Source organism: Bicyclus anynana, chromosome 3, assembly GCF_947172395.1.
Source record: "Bicyclus anynana chromosome 3, ilBicAnyn1.1, whole genome shotgun sequence".
Lineage (NCBI taxonomy): Eukaryota > Metazoa > Arthropoda > Insecta > Lepidoptera > Nymphalidae > Bicyclus > Bicyclus anynana.
The window spans coordinates 14,288,319-14,310,119 of NC_069085.1; the positions used below are offsets into that span (position 1 = coordinate 14,288,319).

The 21,801-nt window shown below is 37.0% G+C and overlaps 1 long non-coding RNA gene across 1 annotated transcript in view; it reads right to left on the reverse strand.

Annotated features, from left to right (window-relative positions):
- Nucleotides 1-21,801, reverse strand: part of LOC112058305 (uncharacterized) — a 410,398-nt gene that overhangs the window by 59,916 nt on the left and 328,681 nt on the right. Inside the window, exon 4 of the long non-coding RNA XR_008252210.1 lies at nt 6,382-6,460. This is a non-coding gene — a long non-coding RNA (uncharacterized LOC112058305). The remainder of the gene's footprint in view (nt 1-6,381; nt 6,461-21,801) is intronic.

Consider the following 21,801-nt stretch of genomic DNA (forward strand, 5'->3'; position numbering starts at 1 on the left):
AATTTACCTTACAATAGAGTACCTACATGTAGGTAATGTTGTTAAGTAAGTAGTTACCACATCCTATTACACAAATAAATAAATAATTACATCTCACACCGTTATACTGATGATATTTTTTGCTGACTATAATTAGATTTCCATATAAAGCTGTTTGCAAGGTCAAGCTTTTGTGAACTAGGTACCTACATTCCATCGCGTCCATAGTTTAAGTTTGTAAATTTGTAAGTAAGGTATACCGTACAATACAAATAAACATACAAAGGATTGTATATATAATGTACAATTTTTAACGCGCTGAATATGTTTTAAATTTGTGGTAAAGACAACTTTAGTTAAATCGGCAACTTGGATCTTGATTTAATCTAATGGTAGGTTACCTTAAAATTAAATGTTTTTTTTTTTTTTTTTATTCTTTACAAGTTAGCCCTTGACTACAATCTCACCTGATGGTAAGTGATGATGCAGTCTAAGATGAAAGCGGGCTAACTTGTTAGGAGGAGGATGAAAATCCACATCCCTTTCGGTTTCTACACAGCATCGTACCGGAACGCTAAATCGCTTGGCGGTACGTCTTTGCCGGTAGGGTGGTAACTAGCCACGGCCGAAGCCTCCCACCAGCCAGACCTGGACAAATTAAGAAAATCTCAATATACCCAGCCGGGGATCGAACCCAGGACCTCCGTCTTGTAAATCCACCGCGCATACCATTGCGCCACGGAGGCCGTCAAAATGTCTATTGGTTGTACGTAGCAAAGACTTCAACGGGATTCTGTAACTCCAGATGTTAATATAAACAATGACTAGGTTTGTATAAACTTTTGTGTAGACTTTGTAATAGTCAAAATAATTTTCTTTTTGTTCTTTTTAGTTTTTTTGGTGAGAGGTGAGTTTTTTGCTTTGGATCATCTAGCTTAACGAGTATCTGGATTGGTTGGCTTGCAATATCTAGTAAACACTGGTAGTATATAACCTATAGGTAAATCTCGAAAACTTACAAACTTGAAATTTGGGATGGAGGTAGTTTATAGTTAGTAGATTTTGCGAGAAGGCTAGATTAGGGAGGTCTACGGACAGACAAAGTAGCGCGTGTCAGCTAGTTATTGCATATCTTTGCCTTTGAAGCCCAATGTTCGTAGGCTCTTCAATCCAGGTGCCCCAACTTAATGCCATTTCAGCTTAAAGTTTAAAGAGTTAAATCAAGTTTAATCAATTATTATTTTAAATCATGGTCTAGTGTGCTAGTATACTCTCGTAATTAATAAATGCGAACGGGATTGCACGGTGGGCGCGCGATGTCCGGTGTCACGTAATGTTACACTGGCATAGGGGGAAACGCGGGACAAAAGGACCATCTTGCCTTAAATTATTACTCTTCTTGTATTATTTTAGAACATATTTGCTTTAGAGTTTAATAATAATAATATTTGTTTGCGATTTTTATAATTTAGAAATAGATTGATGAAAATTATCTCTAAAATTAATCTTATTTGTAGCTTGTAGCATAATTGAGAAATAATGTCTAATGTCAAAGTTTTAAGCATGTTTTAAATATGCATTTATGTTACATACAATAATTCTCTATTATACAGAAAGAGGAATATACTAGATAACAAAAGTTAAACATAGCTGTTGTCGATACAATTAAGCCGCCAATAGAAAAAAGTTATTAAGATATTAATTACAGACATTCCTTCTTAAAATCTTGGCATCATTACTTTGGACAAGCATACCTACTTATGTATCGGGTTTGCAACCACTACTGTATATATTGTACTGTTGTACACTCGCAAACTGAAAATGAATGGTTTCAAATATATCTTACTTTAAGAGCTCGACATAAAATCTGTCAGAATTTTTGTTATCACAACCTCACAATAATATATAAAACTTAGTTAAATTTTATCGTTTGTTTACGTAATAGTCCAGTTATGCCAGCTTTCCCCGGTCGCGCTCAGCGGCGCATGCAACCGCGGCGCGCAGGAAGGCGCGTCTCATCTCGCGCAGGATGCGGCCGCGCGTGCTATGTGAGCTACCAGCTCTATCCTCTTACCGACCCCGGTGACAGCCGACACCGATACACTATCGTAGATCGGCTTTAATCTGTGCACTACACGCAACCCGTACCTGCCTCTCGTACCTGCTCGATCATCATCATTATTACCAATCTGTATCAATGAACCACTCTCTCTCATACAACTCTCTTGTTGTACATGATTCAAAAACGAGGTTCCACGTTTTAGTATAAGTTCACCTTCTCGATTGATACTCCTGCGTTTTCAAATTACAGTGGCTTCACAGACTATTCGTGATATAAAGTGGCGGTCAGTGTAGGTTCGTGGAGTACAATCCAATGTTTATTTCTCGGTTGTGGATTATGCTCAGGTATTGTTTTTTTTTCAGTCAACAGCATTCAGTTTTGCGGGTTGTAGTCTTTTACCTTTCTCGTCTTTCTGTAACCCGGTCCGCTTTGTTTGACTTAAGTCACTACCAGAGTTGCAGTCGATCTTCATCGGTCTCATCTCTATTCTTCTTTTTAAGTCATTGAGACTGAAAGAGCTGCCACAGCTGCAGTAATTTTTCATCGTCAGTAATATAATGTAAGGCATGCCTCTAATAAGGTAATCTTAACGAAACAGCGACGCTGGTGGAGGGCATAAAATAAGTTCTGTCACGAACTCTCCCCTTTGATAGTATCCATTTGTAACCGTTAAAATATTTTTAATAGCTTTTAAAAGTAACGTCACACCTTCCTTTTTCCAATCCTTTTTCCTGTAGAGAGATTGAGGGTTTTTATATGAAACCGGCTCGAGTGACCTCCATGACAGACACCTAATCGCACTTTCTATAACGGGCCGATACAACTAATTCCGTCCGCATCGTTTATCAACGTCACCGGGTCTATTATACTGAACATATCTTTCAGCAGCACAAGGCGTTATAATAGCAATCTAATGATTTGTAAATATTGCAAAACTGGCTATTAAAGTATTTCCATGTTCAGGTACATTCGTTGAGATTGTAGATAATTACATAAACATCGCTTATTCGTTGAAAATATCGTTGAAACGATTTAAAATGTTCATGGATTTAAATACATTGTGTTTAACGTGAGATGTTTTAATTTCTCATGTTTGTGTAATAGTTTTCAATTAATTTTATATCTTTATCCCCCCGCTGTGGAACATTTGAGTGCCCAAGCAACCGGCGGTCAGGGCTCCAGCGTGAGGGACCACCGCACAATACGCGCTGTCTCAAGTATCACTGACTTCTGTATCGAACCCTTGATGCAGCAGTTCAGCGAAAGCGTCTTAAGGTGTCGGTCGAAGCTTAAGACCAACGACTGAAACCACTATCGGAATAATAATGGTTGACTCTACATTCCACGTTCCACATGGCGGTAATCTCGTGAGAAAGGTCCAAGTATAAATTAAATTCTTTTTATTATATAGCAGAGGATAACTAATATACAAATTGCGTCTGTATTGAAAAAATAACCGACACCTTGCGGTTGCATCCGCGTAGTTCCCCTTTTCGTAGGAATACGGGGTTAAAATAAAGCCTAGGTATGTCACTAACAAATAACGTGGCTTTATATTGGAATTTTCAAAATCGGTTCTTTAAATCCAGAGATTACCCGCTACGAGTTTACTACCTCACAAAATTTACCTCTTTATAACTGCAGTGGGTATAGATCAGAATAAATAATAAGCGATGTAACACGCAGAAACGTACGAAAAAGTTGTAGCGACTACGCTTACAGATGAAAAAGGCATACGCTTAGAGATGAATCTCTCTTGAGACCTTACCTTACCAAATGACTGAAACTTAAATATGTGAAGAATTGGCATTAGGAAACACCTATTATTACGAGCTCCATTACGACTTCAATGTCATAGAGTAACGGGGCCCAGGGCTTTTTATGGTCCCATTATTATTCAGATTTAGTGCTTGACAAGCGTGGTATTAGGTACTAATTGCATTCATTTAAATTTTCATTCTGGGTCAATGGAATCTAATGATTTAAATTAATACTGTTATATTTTAAGGACACGGCTTACTTCCTACATAGAATTGCATTAATGTTAGTATAATTAGAAAATCATTTGAAGGGAATGTAATTTGCAAGTGACTTGCAAATGCAATTACGATCACATTCGTCATTCACTCACTCAGCAAAACTGCGGGTTACTGGACAAGAGCATGCGGATATTGGAAAATGTGTTTGGTAGATGTAAAATTACACAGGTGGACTGAGAAGGAAAGTCAAAGAATAGTTGCTTATGTAGAATACTTTTTTATGAGTAGATAGTAATAAGTTGATGCGAGATAGTATATCTATCATAACGGAAGAGGATGCTAGTATTCTTTTCTGACTTAGATTGGATAAGGACAAGAATTTGCTGAAATATGTAAAGTAGAACAAGGTATTAAAAATAGTATTAGTATTAGTATATGTTATAATTACAACTTTTGTCAACTAGTCAGATAATTCGATTATAGATTTTGAGATCTAGGTCGACCTATACGTATACAAATAAGATGATTAAGTTTTTCTTTTTTCCCTAAAAGTTTCAAAAGTTCTCTGCTCGATTGAATCAGAAATGAGGAGATCCGCAGTCGCACTAAAGTCACTGACATAGCTCAGCGAGTCGCGAAGCTGAAGTGTCAATGGGCAGGCCACGTAGTTCGAAGAGCCGATGGACGTTGGGATCCCAAGTTGCTGGAATGGCAACTCTGCACCGGAAAGCGCAGTGTTGGTTAACCCCCCACTTGGTGGACTAAGAATATCAAGCGGGTTGCAGGGAGCCGTTGGATGCTGGCGGCTCGAGACCAATGTTGATGGAAGTCCATGCAAGAGGCCTATGTCCAGCAGTGGACGTCTATCGACTGATGATGATGATGCTCATAATAATGAAGCCAAAATACTCATCCGGGATTCTCATATTCTTGTTCTAACAGTAGGGAGTAGAAAAAATACATGAGTTCGTCGTATATTTAATTCAATGTAATACAGTACCTACGAGTATGTCGTAAGTTATGCGACGGGACGTCAGGACGTTGTCTCGGAAACGTCAAGCCAGTCGGGATAATGGACGGCTATCCGACGGCTGACTCGACTGACGCGACGCGATTACGTGCATCTTTACTACACAGCCTGTTTGTAAGGAAACTGAATGTGTGGCTGACTGTACCAATTGTACCTAGATTAGGGAAGGTTGAAGCATGTTTTACAAACAATAGTTTTACTGATGATGCCACTTTAGTTCCAGCCTTAAACCTAATCATCATCATAATTTTCTACCCATTTTCGGCTCACTGCTGAGCTCGAGTCTCCTCTCAGAATGAGAGGGGTTTGGCCAATAGTTCACCACGCTGGCTCAATGCGGATTGGCAGATTTCACACACGCAGAGAATTAAGAAAATTCTCTGGTTTCCTCACGTAAAATTATCATGACTTTTAGTGAATTGCTTTAAGGTATTTTTATAGTAATAATTGAAGGACCAAGCAGATGGTAAGTGGAAAAACAATCGCCTAAAAACAGAGCAACACTTTACATTACAGGGCATGCAAGAAAGGCATTCTACTAAGAGCCAATGCCGCTCTGTGTGTATCAACCTGAGGCGTACATCTTAAGCCTTATGTGCCTGTCATTATACCGACAACCATGTCCTTTAAACTGTAACACGAAGGAAGGAAAATTAGTGGTCTTGCCCACTAACTTTCCTTTCGAGCACTCAGTCGTCGACATTAGAGAGTGCATCAGACTCGTCTATACCCACAACTGAAACGCGTTGTGGAAGACTGCGTTATGGGTACAACACGTGATGATGATGACAACAATGGTGTGCTTGTGAATAAACATGGCGATAGAACACTTCCCCGGATGATTCCTATCACAAGTTCTACTAAACTTATTTAATGGGGCTTATGTCGTCGGTCCACCTATTAGTAAGTTTTGACAATCTCCGATGCGCAATGGAGGCGTGGTAGATTTACGATGGAGGTCTTGAATTGAGGTTTTCTAAATTGTTCTAGCTGGTGTCTTGGGCCGTCAAAAACGGCAAACCATCGATACCGACAAAAACATACCGCCAACCGATTAAGCCTTCCAGTGCGATGTCGCGTGGAGTCGAAAGGGGTGTGGATTTTCATCCAACTCCTGACAAGTTAGCCCGCTTCCATCTAAGATTGCATCATCACTTACCTACCATCAGGTGAGTTGTAGTCAAAGGCTAACTTGTAAAGAATAAAAAAACAAAAGAATGTCGTGTGTGTATGTTTACACACACGAGTTGTTAGTTAGCGCGTTTCAACACCTTGGGAATAAAAACATATTATAATATGTATACAGAAATGTGTAATAACATGGTACTCACAGCGTTGCCGGTCTGCTGGACGCGGATGCTGCGCGGGCGCGGCGCCGGAAGCGGAAGTCACGGGCGCGTTCTCACTCAGCTGTGGAAAAACGGAATCACTAGCTTCATCCAGTTGGTACACGCGTAATATATAGTTGCACATGTTTAGTTGTTATGATGTCCTAGTACTTTTCCATAATGGTCAGACACGACTCAAAAAATAAAGCCACCTCAGAATTGTAAAAGTGGCCTTATAATTACTAGAGTTTTTGCGTAGTTTTAATTGAAATCCTTCTTTACTTATATCAAACATTAGCTGACGCCACGTGGTTTCACCCGCGTGGTTCAATACCTTTAGCCTTCCTCGAAAAATGGGCTGTCTAACACTGGAAGAATTTTTCAAATCGGACCAGTTGTTCCTGAGATTCGCTTTCAAGCAACAAACTTTAATAATATTAGTATAGATTTGTTGTTTTTTATCAAATACACCGCAGAATTGACCAAACGTATAACGGTTTTTAATATGAAATACAGAAAACCAAACAAACCTTGTCAACGTTAAACTTTTTAACAATTTATCACTCACACACAAAAAGTGAAAATACTGCTTAGTTAAAAATAGTTTAACAGAACACATTGCTAATTGATCTACACGTCTATACTAATATTATAAAGCTGAAGAGTTTGTTTGTTTGTTTGTGTGATTGAACGCGCTAATCTCAGGAACTACTAGGCCAATTTGAAAAATTCTTTCAGTGTTAGATAGCCTACGAGGAAGGCTATACGCTATACATTATCCCCGTATTCCTACGAGAACGGGTACCACGCGAGGGAAACTGCGCGGCGTCAGCTAGTATATCATAAAAGCAAACTATGTTCGTTGCCTAGGGCCCTCTTAAAATGTAAACCGATACTTTACATCAAAACTCCAAATTCTGATATCTCCAAGGGCCTATCATAATACGTCCTACTAAGTAGTGGGTGATTTAACACTTTTTTTAAATAAATAGTGTAGTGAAGTGTGGAAGATCACCGTGAGATGTGTTGGAAAGTCGCGTGACATTACGGCGTGACCTGGGGCCGTGACCCGCCGCGCGCCGTGAAATGCGACAAATCGCCGTGCGCCCGCGTCGCCGCCGCCTCCTCGCCGTGCTGTACCATCTCTTACGGACTCTTTACTTATTACGATTTTTAGACCAATCTTATCGTAACTTCGCGACGATAAATCGTATGTCTCAACTGTCAAATGGTTTTGGTATGGAAACTCCCAAGTTCGGTTGACTTCGAGTTGTTATTTATTGTGTTTACAACTTTTTTTACAAGTTTTCTCAAAGCTTTCAAGTTGTACTTTTTTTTTGTATTAAGGTCTATCGTTTGCTTAAATGAGTTTATCTTTTGAAAGATGAAAGAAGATTACTAGTTGTAGGAAACTCGATGTCACAACTGATTTTTGTATCTACTCTGTCAGACGAGAGACGTATTCTCTGCATATACGAGCATATTAAATATTTCTAGTAATTCGTTTGTAAATTCCCGTTGAAGTTAAGGACAATAAAATTATCCCGCGAGATTATAACGAGATAAATTGTACTTATAGTTACATACAGTTATACTTATAGGATAGAGGAGAGACTGTCTTTTTTTCCTTTTTTACAACTTTTAAGCAATTCTGGAACTGCAGCTCTTTAGTCAAGTGTCTACTTGGATGTGATACGAGTATAGGTACCATTTGCCAACGGTACTGAATTTATGGTTAGATTTATGGTTATACTGTATCGCTGATTGAGTTGTTGAGATCATGTAGGTGAAGGACGTTGCTGCACTCCTCTGCATTGTGTGTAATGTAAACCAAAGTTATATCAAATGACGTGCCTTATCTAAGTACATATATGTAAAAACATACTTTTAGAAGGTACGTTTCATAATTTTTATTTGTTCACTTATTTGAGAACTATGCGGACGCCCGCGACTTCGTCCAATCGTGGTTCGTTCGTGGTTAATCCAGAGTAAAATCTATTTCCATTTAAAATTTTAGCCAAATCGCTTAGTAGTAGCGGCTTTAAAGAGTGACAAACATCCAAACAAACATACATCCTTACAAACTTTAGCGTTTATAATATTAGTAGGATACACTTTGTGTAGTTAATAGGAGAAAAGAAATTACGTCCAAAAAATATATGTATACTTAATGATCAAAAAAAAAAGATATAAATATCGTAAGCTGTAAATGTCAATATCCAAAAGATAATGATGTGTGGCCGCCCGCTCGCACGTCCCTAATCGCTCGTCGAATTAGGGAATCCGTCACTAGTGGCCGTTTCGCAATAACTACGTTTTTAATTCCATAAAATAGTTCTGTAAAAGATCCATGATCGTCACGATCGTTATCTTATTGTCTCTCAGTTGGAAGGACAACACTCACTCTCAACAAACAAGTTTCATATTTTATCCTATTTATGAAATTAATTGTATTTGTTTATTTATCGAATAATTAAGATTTATATTGTAATTTTTTTTTGATCAGTATCTAATTGATTTGGCAAAATTAAGCCAGTATGCGGAACAAGCGACCAATGACATATCTATCAACCAATAGCGACGCAACCGGAGATATCGCTATCTGTTACATTATTGTTGACGAATGAAATCGGCAGTCCCACTTCCACCTTTATTGGTTGACATTTGTCTATTTCTCTTCACTAGAACGTTGGTCGCACGTACAGGCCGATGGCAGAAGCAGACGAAGAGAGGAGCAGATCGAGGGCGTCTAAGAGCGTCTCCTGTAGAGAGACGCTGTGTTACTTGTAATAGTGTTTTAAATAGCTAAAGACTTTCAAATTAAATTGCAGTTTGAAGAAAAACAAATAAGAGATAACATACATACAGCCGAAAGTAGAATCTCCTCCTTTTGGAAATCGGTTAAAAATAAACTATAAATTCACAAGTCACAAAATATTTTGCAGCTTTATAATAAGTAAGTTGCAGTTCAATTGTTGACAAATAAATATATTATGAATAGTTTCTGTATTCGACATCCACTTTTTCTGTATGACACTAAATTAGTCACGTTCCGGTTAAATTTAATTCCGTAGCAATACTGATCTGGATTACTGATCGACAATGATCTAATCGAAAGTGATAATAATTTATAATTTATATTTTGTAGTCCATGATATTTTTAGTACTTACAGGAAATTTTTCATCTTCTAATAAAATTATAATTTTCTGATTTTCTTTTTATTCTTTACAAGTAAACCCCTTGACTACAATCGCACCTGATGATAAGTTCTGATGCAATTTAAGATGGAAGCGGGCTAACTTGTTAGTAGGATGATGAAAATCCACACACCGCTTTCGGTTTTTACACGACATTGTACCGGAATGCTAAATCTCTTGGCGACGTCTTTGCCGGTAACTAGCCACGGCCGAATTCTCCTACCAGCCAGACCTGGACCAAATAAGAAAACCTCATTCGGTCTAGCCAGAGATCGAACCCAACCTCTGCCTTGTAAATCCAGCTCGCATACCACTGCGTCACGGAGGCCGTCAAACTTGAAGCCTTTGATAACTGATCTGAAGTAAGTGTAATAAGTCTCTATAAAGTGGCCGGACTCAATACATAAAGGTCATGAGGTCACCGCGCCGAACCAGCCCTCTGGACTATTGGGGTACCCATTTGTAACATACCTACATATAAAAAAGGCATGGGAAATAATATTTAAAAAAAGATATTAAAATAAAACTATTTTTATAAAAACTACAAAACACTGCATATAAATACTAAAATCTAAGTAGATATATCAATAATTATAATAATTACAATATCTAGGTAAATTATCCTAAGGCACCTATTTTATCTAGATGGTCATGCATTCCTTTGTTATAAATTAGGGGATCCTAATCCACCATTATTTTCGTATCATTCTCTAATCCCTATCATTACCTACGCTAAAAGAACACACATACCCACATCGAATGAGTGTGAATGAATCGAATTGAGGGTAGAAACAGCGGCCCCAAAGGACAGAGGCTAAACATTTTTTGATATAATCATCATCATCAGCAACAAACCATACTTGGCTCGCTGATGAGCACGAGTCTTCTCTCAGACTGAGAGATTGCCAGACTTCACACACATAGAGAATTAAGAAAATTCTAATGCAGGTTTCCTCACGATGTTTTCCCTTCACCGTTTGAGACACGTGATATTAAATTCCTTATACACATTGATTCAAACCAACGCCCTCCGAATCGAAGGCAGAGGTCATATCCACTAGGCTATCACGTCACTACGGCTATTTGATATGGTGCTTTTAAAATACATTCTTAAAATAATAAACCAAGGGACAAAAGCGATTCATCCTTATTAACCTATTTAAATGACCAATGAGTGCCAGTCCTCTCTCCTTATAGAAGAGGGGATGTGGAGCTTAGACCCACCACGCTGCTCCAATGGCTTAGGATGGTAATGTTAAATACTTTAACAGTACTGTCAGATGTTAATGGGACGGACAGTTTAATGTGTTCTCAGGGGCACGGGGCAGTCACACAACCAACTTTTCATCTTTGGGCTGAGGAAATTCTTAGAAGATAGAAAAGATCAGTATTTTGTATTATTTTTCTCAGGATTCGAACCCAGGACCTCATAGGTTAACCACTGTACTAACGAGCCGGTAAAAAAGCGATACATTGGGATTCAATTCTCATATTACGCCACAGCATTTCATAGCAGTTCACATTGCACTTCACAATAAGTTCGACACTTTTTACACAACTTTTTACGTCTAAATTGTAATCTAGACAGGTTTAGTATCTAAGTGTAAGCTGTTATGACAAATATAGGTCATACAATTATTGTTAACAATAGGAACCTAACAAAAGATTGCAGATTTGATATAAATTTTGAAGTAAAATTAATTTAATCACGTTTATTGCATTTCATTTCAGACGCAGAATGGCAAATAATCCAACGAATAGGTGTTGTACCCATAGTTGTGTGTACACACACAGACGTAAAATATAATAAAGAATCAATTTCTCTAATATTATTATGATGCCAAATTTGGTATTACGAATCATTTTAGTGTGATTATAGCGACAATTGACACTTTCAGATTTGTACGGGTCGATTTTAACGCATCATACACAACGAGGTCGCATGTAAAAGTACTAAAAAGTGCCTATTTAGATGAGTTTATAATAATAATTATGTATTTAACAAATACTGTGATGGGTATTCGTGATAGTATGCCAGTATGCCTTCATATGGCGTAGGTTCGAATCCGGTCCAGGGTATGCACCTCCAACTTTTCGGTATTTAAGAAATTAAATTTCATATATCCAACGGTGAAGGAAAATACGTAATGAGAATTTTTCTTAATTCTCTGCGTGTGGCCCAATGTGGATTGGCAGACTTAACACACGCAGAAAATTACTGAAAATTCACAGGTATGCAGGTTTCCTCACGATGTTTTTCCTTCACCGTTTGAAACACATTAATTATGAATAATTATAATCTATACTAATATTATAAAGCTGAAGAGTTAGTTTGTTTATTTGTTTGTTTACTTGAACGCGCTGATCTCAGGAACTACTGCTCCGATTTGAAAAATTCTTTTAGTGTTAGATAGCCCATTAATCGATCTTCACCCATTCCTTGTATTCCTACGGGAACGGGAACCACGCGAGTGAAGTATTCAAAAAGTTATTCTTACATACGTAATAATACCTCCTCCAACCTTTTCCATTCTGATCTGTCGTTAGCCTATTTACGTTTAAGTTGTGATTATAAATTAATTTTATTTAGTATCTACGATAGAGTAACAATCTCATTAAGATATTGGAATGAATGATTCTCTTAGTCAAGAAAGTAAAAGCTCGATTATCTCGAGCTTTTCTTTTTTAACTATAGTACTTTTTTAAAAGTATATATTCATATAATTAGTTAATATTAAAAGGTTCCGACAAGTAGGTACGGTGAAGTCCAAAACCGTAAAGTATATTCACTAAAAATCAGATATAAAAACATGTAGGATAATTACGCGGGGACCGGCCGGGCCCCATGAGGGTCTCGCCATGAAGTACGGGGTTCTTTAGTGCGCACCGTGACCGGAATAAATACGATACTTGACGGACTGTTTGTGTCATGGAAGCGGGTTTGTGCAAGCATTCACAGATTTAGTTGGGGTAGTGAGTACAGTCGCGTACTTTTCCATTCAGTCAATAATTTATCTATTTTTCTGTACAACTATATTTTTTCTCGTTTTTAAGTGAATATGTTTTAAAATTTGCGGCTTACTATATTATAAATAAATGTATCATATTTTAGCATACTAGATTTCTTTGTGACTAGTGCACGATATGAGCCAGTCGTCAAAAAGAGATAATATATATGCTTTAATTGAGGCATCAATGACATGGATTAAAAATTCACCCGGTGTCAGCCTGAATGCTCACAATTTATGCAAATTCTAGTGAATGCTTCCAGTTTCCCTTTTCTACTATGACGTAGAGTATCTTCAAGTCAAAATTGTTCGGCACTTTTTAGGCAAGCGCTCTTCCCCGTAGGCATACCATACCAACTGCCGTGATCCTTATCGTTAAAAAATGTTTTTGGTCGCATTGACCGATTTTAATGAGTTTTTTTTTGTATATTTTGTAGGTGGTTTTCTATATACGGTAGGTATAGGAATATTTTGTAAACTATTTTTCTCCCTCCTACCTGTATTTTATAACAACAATTCTAGTTTAATATGGCAGAACAACGTTTGCCGAGTCAGTCAAAAAAAAAAATCAAACATTGTGCCGTATGTGCCGTGATTTATTCGTCTGCACCATTCTGCGCGTCAGTACCCGGCGGCCGGGGGAGGGGTGCGCAGTGCGCACACCTGGCCGCCGCAGCTGCGCCGAATCTCACGCGCAGCTTCCTCACCGCGCATGCGTGCACACGCACACCACTGCACATGTGTGTGTATACTATGTATGTATGTTATACGTCTATGTGTTTGTTGATGGATGTGACGCTTAAATAAATAGAGCGTTGTAGGTATGAACGTTTTTGCTTGTTTTCCGTTCTGTTTGTAGTTTTATGTAAACGACTTCCTAACAAAAAGTATCTAATGTGCCTTCGTAACATAAAACTGTGTAGGTATTTTGAGTTTAGCTTCTAGTTTTATCTGATTTCAGTACATAGGTACATAACTTAATTGAAACTCACTTTACATCAAGCACTATTAATTATTTGACACGATTTTAAAACGTCATGTTCAAACGTTCAGTCAAGTCAGGCAAGGTTCGAAAGCTCTTCAAGCGTAAGGACTATGTATGGATTAGAATTAGATTAAGAGAATAATGTCTGCTAATGTGTAATACCTACTGATAAGTGATGTAGCAGTGTCCATATAAAATCCATTTTCTTATCGTGTGTGATCTAGGTACTACTTATAAGTAACTTGTAGTTTTGTGTCTCATTTGTAATGTTAGCAACTTACCGACAAGTAGGCACTCATAGAAAGGAAGCTTATTGATGACTCCTTTATACTTACAGGATGAGCGTAGACCGTTGAAGAACTCTTGGAGAAATTCTAGAGTGCTTTACATACAATTAAGTACCTAAGTATATACTATATAGTACCGTACTGTATCGTATTTCTTTTTTAAGCAAAGCATAATATAATATGAGATATTAATTTATTATAAAACACGTCTAAAACTCACGTAATACAACGTCGGAGTCCCGATGCCCGAACCAGCATGCAAGAACCAGCTCATGACTAAGGGCTCCGTATGGGTTCGAAACCAGTCGAGCATACTCCGACGTTGCATTACGTGAGTTTTAGCGGTGTTTTATAATAAATTAATATGAATAACACTCGTAATTTAGGTAAATTCTAAAATATGAATTATATAATATTTATAATTCTAAAATATATAGTGGAGAATATTAGAAGTACATACCTCGTCAGGGGTTGCCTTTTTTGTGTCCAGTAAAGTATGTATTTCTTCTTCTTCTCGGCAGGTATTTTGCTTGATAGTAATAATAATTTCATGGATATAATTAGGTGAGTCACCTACTAAATAAAATTTTGGGTTACCACCAAATAAAAGTAGCGTTCTACTTCCAGAAATATTTATTTAGAAAAGTAACTTTTTGACTTAAACACAATAGTTCCAACATTGAATGGAAAGTGTTTGTATAGAAATCACCGAAACTCCCTCAAAATCTGTTAAAGCAGTCGCTTTCATTCAGTGAATCAATATTGTTACATTGAATTCATTCACATTCCGCATCGCAACAGGTTACATTAGCGGGCCGTTTGCCACAAAACGCATCTAACAGTTTCATGAATGGAGGATTCCTAAAAAACATTTCTTACAAGTTGTATTGTCAGCCCATAATAGCAGGCGCCGGCTAACAAAGCGAGTTTACAAGTGTACAATTCACGATAGCTCTTTATAATTCAGCCTTTTTATCAAGACCTTTGCCGTTTAGTTCATTTACCCTTCCGCAGAAGAATTTTGTAGGGACCCGTACCCGAGCGCGGCTCTCGCTACGCTGGATAGGTTTTAAAAGCGTGATATTGTTGTAATATCAATAGTCGCGAACATTTTGTATGCTGTGTCTTTTGTGGAGGCGATTAACGTAATTATGTGAGGTAAACATTCAGTACAATGAAACACTTGATCTCGTGGCGGGAAGGCGTGGTAATCACTTTGATGTTGTTTTTGTTCAGTGGCTAACAAGCGTGCTTCGTATTTTTTTTCTTTTTTATGATATCTAACAATATCATGACTAATTTTGATAATATCATACAAAGGCGAAAGTTTGTGTGTGTGTATGTGTAAGTGTGTTTGTTCCTCCTAAAAGCTGCGGCTTGCGATTTGGCTGAAATTTGAAATGGAAATAGATTTCACTCTGGATAGGCTACTTTTCATCCCGCAAAAATCCAAAGAGCAAAGGTTATAATATCTACTGGGCTATCACGGCTGAGCTCTAATAATACTAAACAAGATAATTATGTTGCATACATTAGGTATATTAATTATAAAGGTTAGTTTTACATCTAACTGTAAAACTAACCTTTATAATTAATATACTTGTTTGTACTTTCTTTTTTATGAATTTCAAACCTTAAAATCGTATTTTTTTATTGAGAAATAATTCATTAAGGAACTTAACTAACTTGTCCTAATAACTATACAAATCATGCCCACGTGGAATGGTGGCAAGAATACTGGCTGCATTTCCGCGCTGGACAGCCAGGCTGATACTTTGCGCAAAAACATGAGGCAGCCCTTCTGTTACCAGATAGGTACTTGAATTTTTAGTTTACATTTTAATTTCCCCCAAAGTGAAGTAAATTATCTTTAATAAATATGCATACAATGCTCTACTTTAAGGCAGTAAAGTAAAAGTATACACGCTCGTGGAAATGTGTGCCATATCCCCTCTACATATGCACACCCCCCGGTGTTCAATTACGATTTTTTGCTCAGACCGAGGCGGGGTTAGGTTACTAGAAAGTCTACACCGTTTACACGTGCAGGCGGTGAGAAAATGGCCGACTTATACTGACTTTACACATATGTATATGTTTTAAAAAAAAGCATACGTTAATCTGCAGAAGTAATCTAATAACTTTATTTTAACTAAATATATTTTGAAAACCGAACACTAATACTGGATATTATATGCTTCTTTGTTGGTGATCTACTGGTAACACTATATCCAAAGATGTATACTATTAAATAAATATTTCGCTGGTTGCCGGTGGCTCAGTATCGTGATGTTTGGAAGTCCCTACAAAAGGCCTTTGTCCTGCAGACCATCGGCTGACATGATGATGATGATGATGATACTATTAGATAGGTCACTAAGGCGTCGAAACTGAAGCGAACAAAAGTGGCTAATTGTCTTAATTTCATTTAGTCGCATAGTAACAAAGAAAGTTATTTAAACAAATAATACCTAAATTATTGTCTAAAATGTCGAGATGTGTGTTCAGGAATTTGGATCACTTTTGAGTTTGAGACACGTAACATATCGCTCAACATATCTATAATATGAAATATCGTTGACTATAACATACAGAACCACAATGTAATGTCAACCGCGTTGACATACTAATAGAGAAAATATTAGGAAGTGTTTTTCGCAGGGCAACGTTACCACTATCTAAAAGTATCCTAACCGTTTCGATTTGGCAATACTTATCATATCTGGCTATCAGTTGGACTCACAAAGTGACGAATGCCGAAGTTCTGCGACGCGTCAATCAGAAGCGTGAACTTTTGCAGACCGTCAAGACGAGAAAAGTCGCGTATCTAGGGCACGTGCTACGACACGAGAGATACGAGCTTCTACAGCTCAACTTGATGGGAAAGGTTGCTGGTAGAAGAGGCGTTGGTCGCAGAAAGAAGTCTTGGCTGAGAAACATCAGAGAGTGGACCGGGATTGCGAGCGCCGCATAATAGGGATGATGACAGTTTTTTAAATTGTATATAAATTAAGAGTATACTAATAGTAAAGCAATTTTGTAAAAGGAACAGGGTATCTGCGATCATTACTTTCGGAGATACAGGGATTTAAAGAGTCAGATTTGCGGCGCTGCCGCGGATCCCTGAAAAACGCCCCATACAAAATGGCTCGAAAAAATGACGTCATAGGCAATGTAATGATCGTTAGATTTGTATGCGCGTTCAAACAAAATTACTAATATCTTTGTTATTTGTGCGTTTATCTTTATAGTTCATATATTAAAAAATGTCACATTTAATGTAAGGAAGCTAAAACTGTATGAATTTTCATCTAATTACGATCAAAAAAATTTAATAGTTTTTGAAATTTTATAATCTCATTTATTTTGCAAATATCCAGACAATCTTTGCTTTTTATGTATAAATTAGTTAACATTGACCCTCTTTACCCGAATGTATCATAAAAATCAATATATTCAAACCTAGTCATCATCCCCATTATTTCGCCTCGCGAAGGATAGAGACGAGTTCAAGAATCTGACTGTCAACTTTCGCTAGTCGGTGAGGCACCTTAAGAATAAGAAGAATACTTATCAGTATATAAACAACTTTGTCGGATGGTCGGCGAGAGTTATGCCGACTTAGAATCAAGATAAGTACCAAGTAATATTCTCTAGTGTCTGCAATTGAAAAGAGCGGAAATCAGCGTTCAAGTTCAACTCGTTCAGAGATTTTGTCTCGGAGATTATAAATATAGGATACGATGTGGGTTTTTTTATATAAAACATGACTGGGAGTAACGGTAGGAAGTCCTCAATTATTTTGTTAGGATATCCGAACGGATGTAATTGAGATCAGGTAGACGGATCGGATTCAACTCTTGGGGGCGAATGCAATGTACTGGGCGGTACATATTCGTAATATTCGTATTGCACAATGACGTCGGGGCGACGAAGAAAGTTTCCCTGTAATATTTTTTTCGATCACAAGGTTAAAGGTACGCTGTGATTTTGTTACCTACTTAATATTTTATTCAACTGTAATAAAGGAGAAACTATAACTACCTAAGTTTAAATAACACACAATTTGTAGGCTATAGGCAATCCAATATGAATATTTAGATTATTGCTTTATTATGTGAAATTTGTATCTAATATAAATCTCAGTTTAAAATTTTCACATATTTTCTAAAACTACTAAGCGAATTGAAATTAAATAAAATTTATTGTTAAAATAAGTCTCTTTAGTACAGAAGACCCTGAATTAAGTGAAAAAACCTGTATCTCAGGATCCTGGCTCTTCTTGCTTAGGATAAAATTATTCTATCATATAAAATACAGAACTAGTAGAATTCGTAAGAAATTAAGAATATTATGCACAGAGCGTGTATATATGTGTGTGTCTGTGTGTGTGTTGAATTGTAAATATCGAATCCGCTTTCGAAGTCAACAAAATACTCTATGTGCTAAGTGTTTTGAAAAAGTTGTTTTCGTTCGCACTAAAAACTAATGACACACCACTTGTTTATTATTTCAACGATGAGAAATGTCGATGGCATTCCGAACTTTGATCTCGCGGGTTCGATCGGTTTCTTTGTAACTATAATATCTAAAAAATATAATTTTGTTATGATTTCTATTTTGCTCTCGACTATAATAAAAACATCGAGCCCGATCCCGAAGGCACAAGGAAAATTTTCCAGCGCACTCGAAGACAAAACCGCCGAGTCACCGGCGCGGGCGCAGCGCTCGTGGGCTTTGATGCGAGCCGACGTTCGACATCGGCCGATAGCCAACAAAACGACGACGCCTCTCGGCATCACATGTTATAAGATTATGGCGTTTTTGAGGTATGGAGAAGACATTATCTGCAGGAAATTTAAATGTACTTACAATCACTTAAATTCAAACTTACGAGTAAGTTACGTCTTCTTACTAAAAAATAGATTTTGATGATTTCACCGGTTTCTTTGAACTTTTGGAGTTAGTACTATACTAAATCGACATCGTACAGTATGGACAAAACGTCTTTGTTTCCTTTTAAAATAATAGGTCTGTAAATTGTAGTGCTACAACGCAGAAATATAGATTTTCGAAGAACTTAAATAAAAATATAATATTAATAGTCATTATTAATATACCAATCACAAATATACAAATGTAATCATACAATCGTAGCTTTTTTATATGATGACAGATAAAAAAAATCCATTTAATTTCCTAATAAAAAAGTAAAGATCGAAAATATTATTTGTTAACAAAATGAAAAATTTATTAAGAACATTTCCTTAGAAAGTTAATAAGTAATGTTTTTGTAGTATTAAAAAAACATGTTTGCAAGAAAAAGCCCCTAATATTTTAATCTATTATTAATTTACTTTTATAAGCTTACCAAGTGTTAGTGTAGTGTAAATGCCACAGGTATCTGTCTGTGGCTTTAGAACTACCAAACGTTTTGGGGTGAAAAACTAGTGGATTAGGTATAGAAAGACGAGAACTCCAAGATAGATTTTTAAAAACTTTAATCTATACTTATAAAGAGCTTGTTGAATAAACCAATAGCATTGACCGCTTGTGCATTGTGCTGGATTGTAAAAAACAACTCAAACGTCTCCTCCTCGACACTTGTGAGATGATGGTGTGAATTGAGCGCTAAGATGAGTAAGCTCGTCGATAAACAACTGCACGAGTGCAGTAATTGGTCGCTATCTTGTCATACCTTTGGATATTTCAAGTATTTTTACGACGGGCCAACATGACCCCATGGGGATTTGGGTTGGGGGATGTAGACATACCCACAGAACCCGTGTCACGAACTTTGTGTTACCCACTGTTTTAGTAACTTCTAAACAACAAATCGTCTGGCATTACTATACTCATACATTGGTGTTTTTTTTAGTTGAACGTTGTTTAGGTAAGTTTAAGTTGAACTTTTAGTATACTACTTATATAACTATACAAAGTAAAGAGCTGTGATAGCCCAGTGAATATGGCCTCTGCCTCCGATCCCGGAGGGTGTGGGTTCGAATCCAGTCAAGGGCATGCACCTCCAACTTTTTCAGTTGTGTGCATTTTAAGAAATTACATATCACGTGTCTCAAAACGGTGAAGGAAAACTGCATACCAGAGAATTTTCATAATTCTCTGCGTGTGTGAAGTCTACCAATCCGCATTGGTGGACTATTGGCCTAACCCCTCTCATTCTGAGAGGAGACTCGAGCTCAGCAATGAGGCGAATATGATGATGATGATGATAACTATACAAAATATATTGTAGGTATATTTGAAACTCGATCTTATTAATGAGTGATATGAGATTACTTATAGTTATTATTATATTTATGTGTGTACAATTTCGATATAATAAGGTTTACTATTTATGTATTAGACAATAAATTACTTTTTAAGTTTTAGGTGGATTAACATTATTTTGACGGCCTCCGTGGAGCAGTGCGGTGGATTTACAAAACGGAGGTCCTGGGTTCGATCCCCAGCTGGTCAGATTAAGATTTTCTTGATTGGTCCAGGTATGACTGGTGGGAGACTTCGGCCGTGACCAATTACCATCCGAAGACGTACCGCCAAGCAATTTAGCGTTCCGGTACGATCCGATCCGAGATTTTTATCCTCCATCTAACAAGTTAGCCCGCTTCCATCTTAGACTGCATAATCACTTACCATCAGGTGATATTGTAGTCAAGAGCTAACTTGTAAAGAATAAAATAAAAAAATAAACTAAAAATACGACTTTACAATTTTTCTCTTTATGTATGTAATCAATAATCATCATATCAACAACCCGTCGATTATGTTGAAGAGCGTCTCTAAAACGCACAAAGAATTATTAACAAAACTGTTAAACACAGGCAATGGGGATGATGACTAGGTTTGAATATATTGATTTTTATGATACATTCGGGTAAATAGGGTCAATGTTAACTAATTTATACATAAAAAGCAAAGATTGTCTGGATATTTGCAAAATAAATGAGATTATAAAATTTCAAAAACTACTAAATTTTTTTTATCGTAATTAGATGAAAATTCATACAGTTTTAGCTTCCTTACATTAAATGTGACATTTTTTAATATATGAACTATTAAGATAAACGCACAAATAACAAAGATATTAGTAATTTTGTTTGAACGCGCATACAAATCTAACGATCATTACATTGCCTATGACGTCATTTTTTCGAGCCATTTTGTATGGGGCGTTTTTCAGGGATCCGCGGCAGCGCCGCAAATCTGACTCTTTAAATCCCTGTAGCTCCGAAATTAATGATCGCAGATACCCTGTTCCTTTTACAAAATTGCTTTACTATTAGAATACTCTTAATTTATATACAATTTAAAAAACTGTCATCATCCCTATTGTATGGTTTTATTTATCTCATCCTACCTTGGAGCTACTATCAGTTGTATCATAGCATTATGTACACAAATCATGTAACAAAACAACAGCTACAGTCAGTAAACAGCACATTTCTCATACACATCTCGAGGGCTCAGGTAAATTCATGTGAGGGTAATCTGCAAAAACTGTAATCCTTCCGCCGTTCGGCTTTCGCCAGACTTTGTGACGCCGACGCCGGTGCCGATGAAATTAGTGAACGGCATACAACGCCCAGGTGGCCAGGGCTGCCACAGAGAAGATAAAATATACACTTTATTACTGTTTGTTAGAAGGTACATGTTAAGAGAAGGTATCTGGCTAATACCCAATATCATATAATGCCATCGCTTCTGCTTTGCAATTAGTTCAGTTTTTCAAGTGTGATGGTGTTAGTTTACTTTAGGGCTGCCTGCTTAACTACGGGGAATGCAAATATACTATTTTACTCTTTGTACGAACGTGGAAAGAGAAGGTAACTGGCTAATACACAATAACATAATAATTATTATGGTCTCGATAATTTTTTAGAGTGTGGTCTTGGTTTACTATAGGTGGATCTGGTTATAAGGA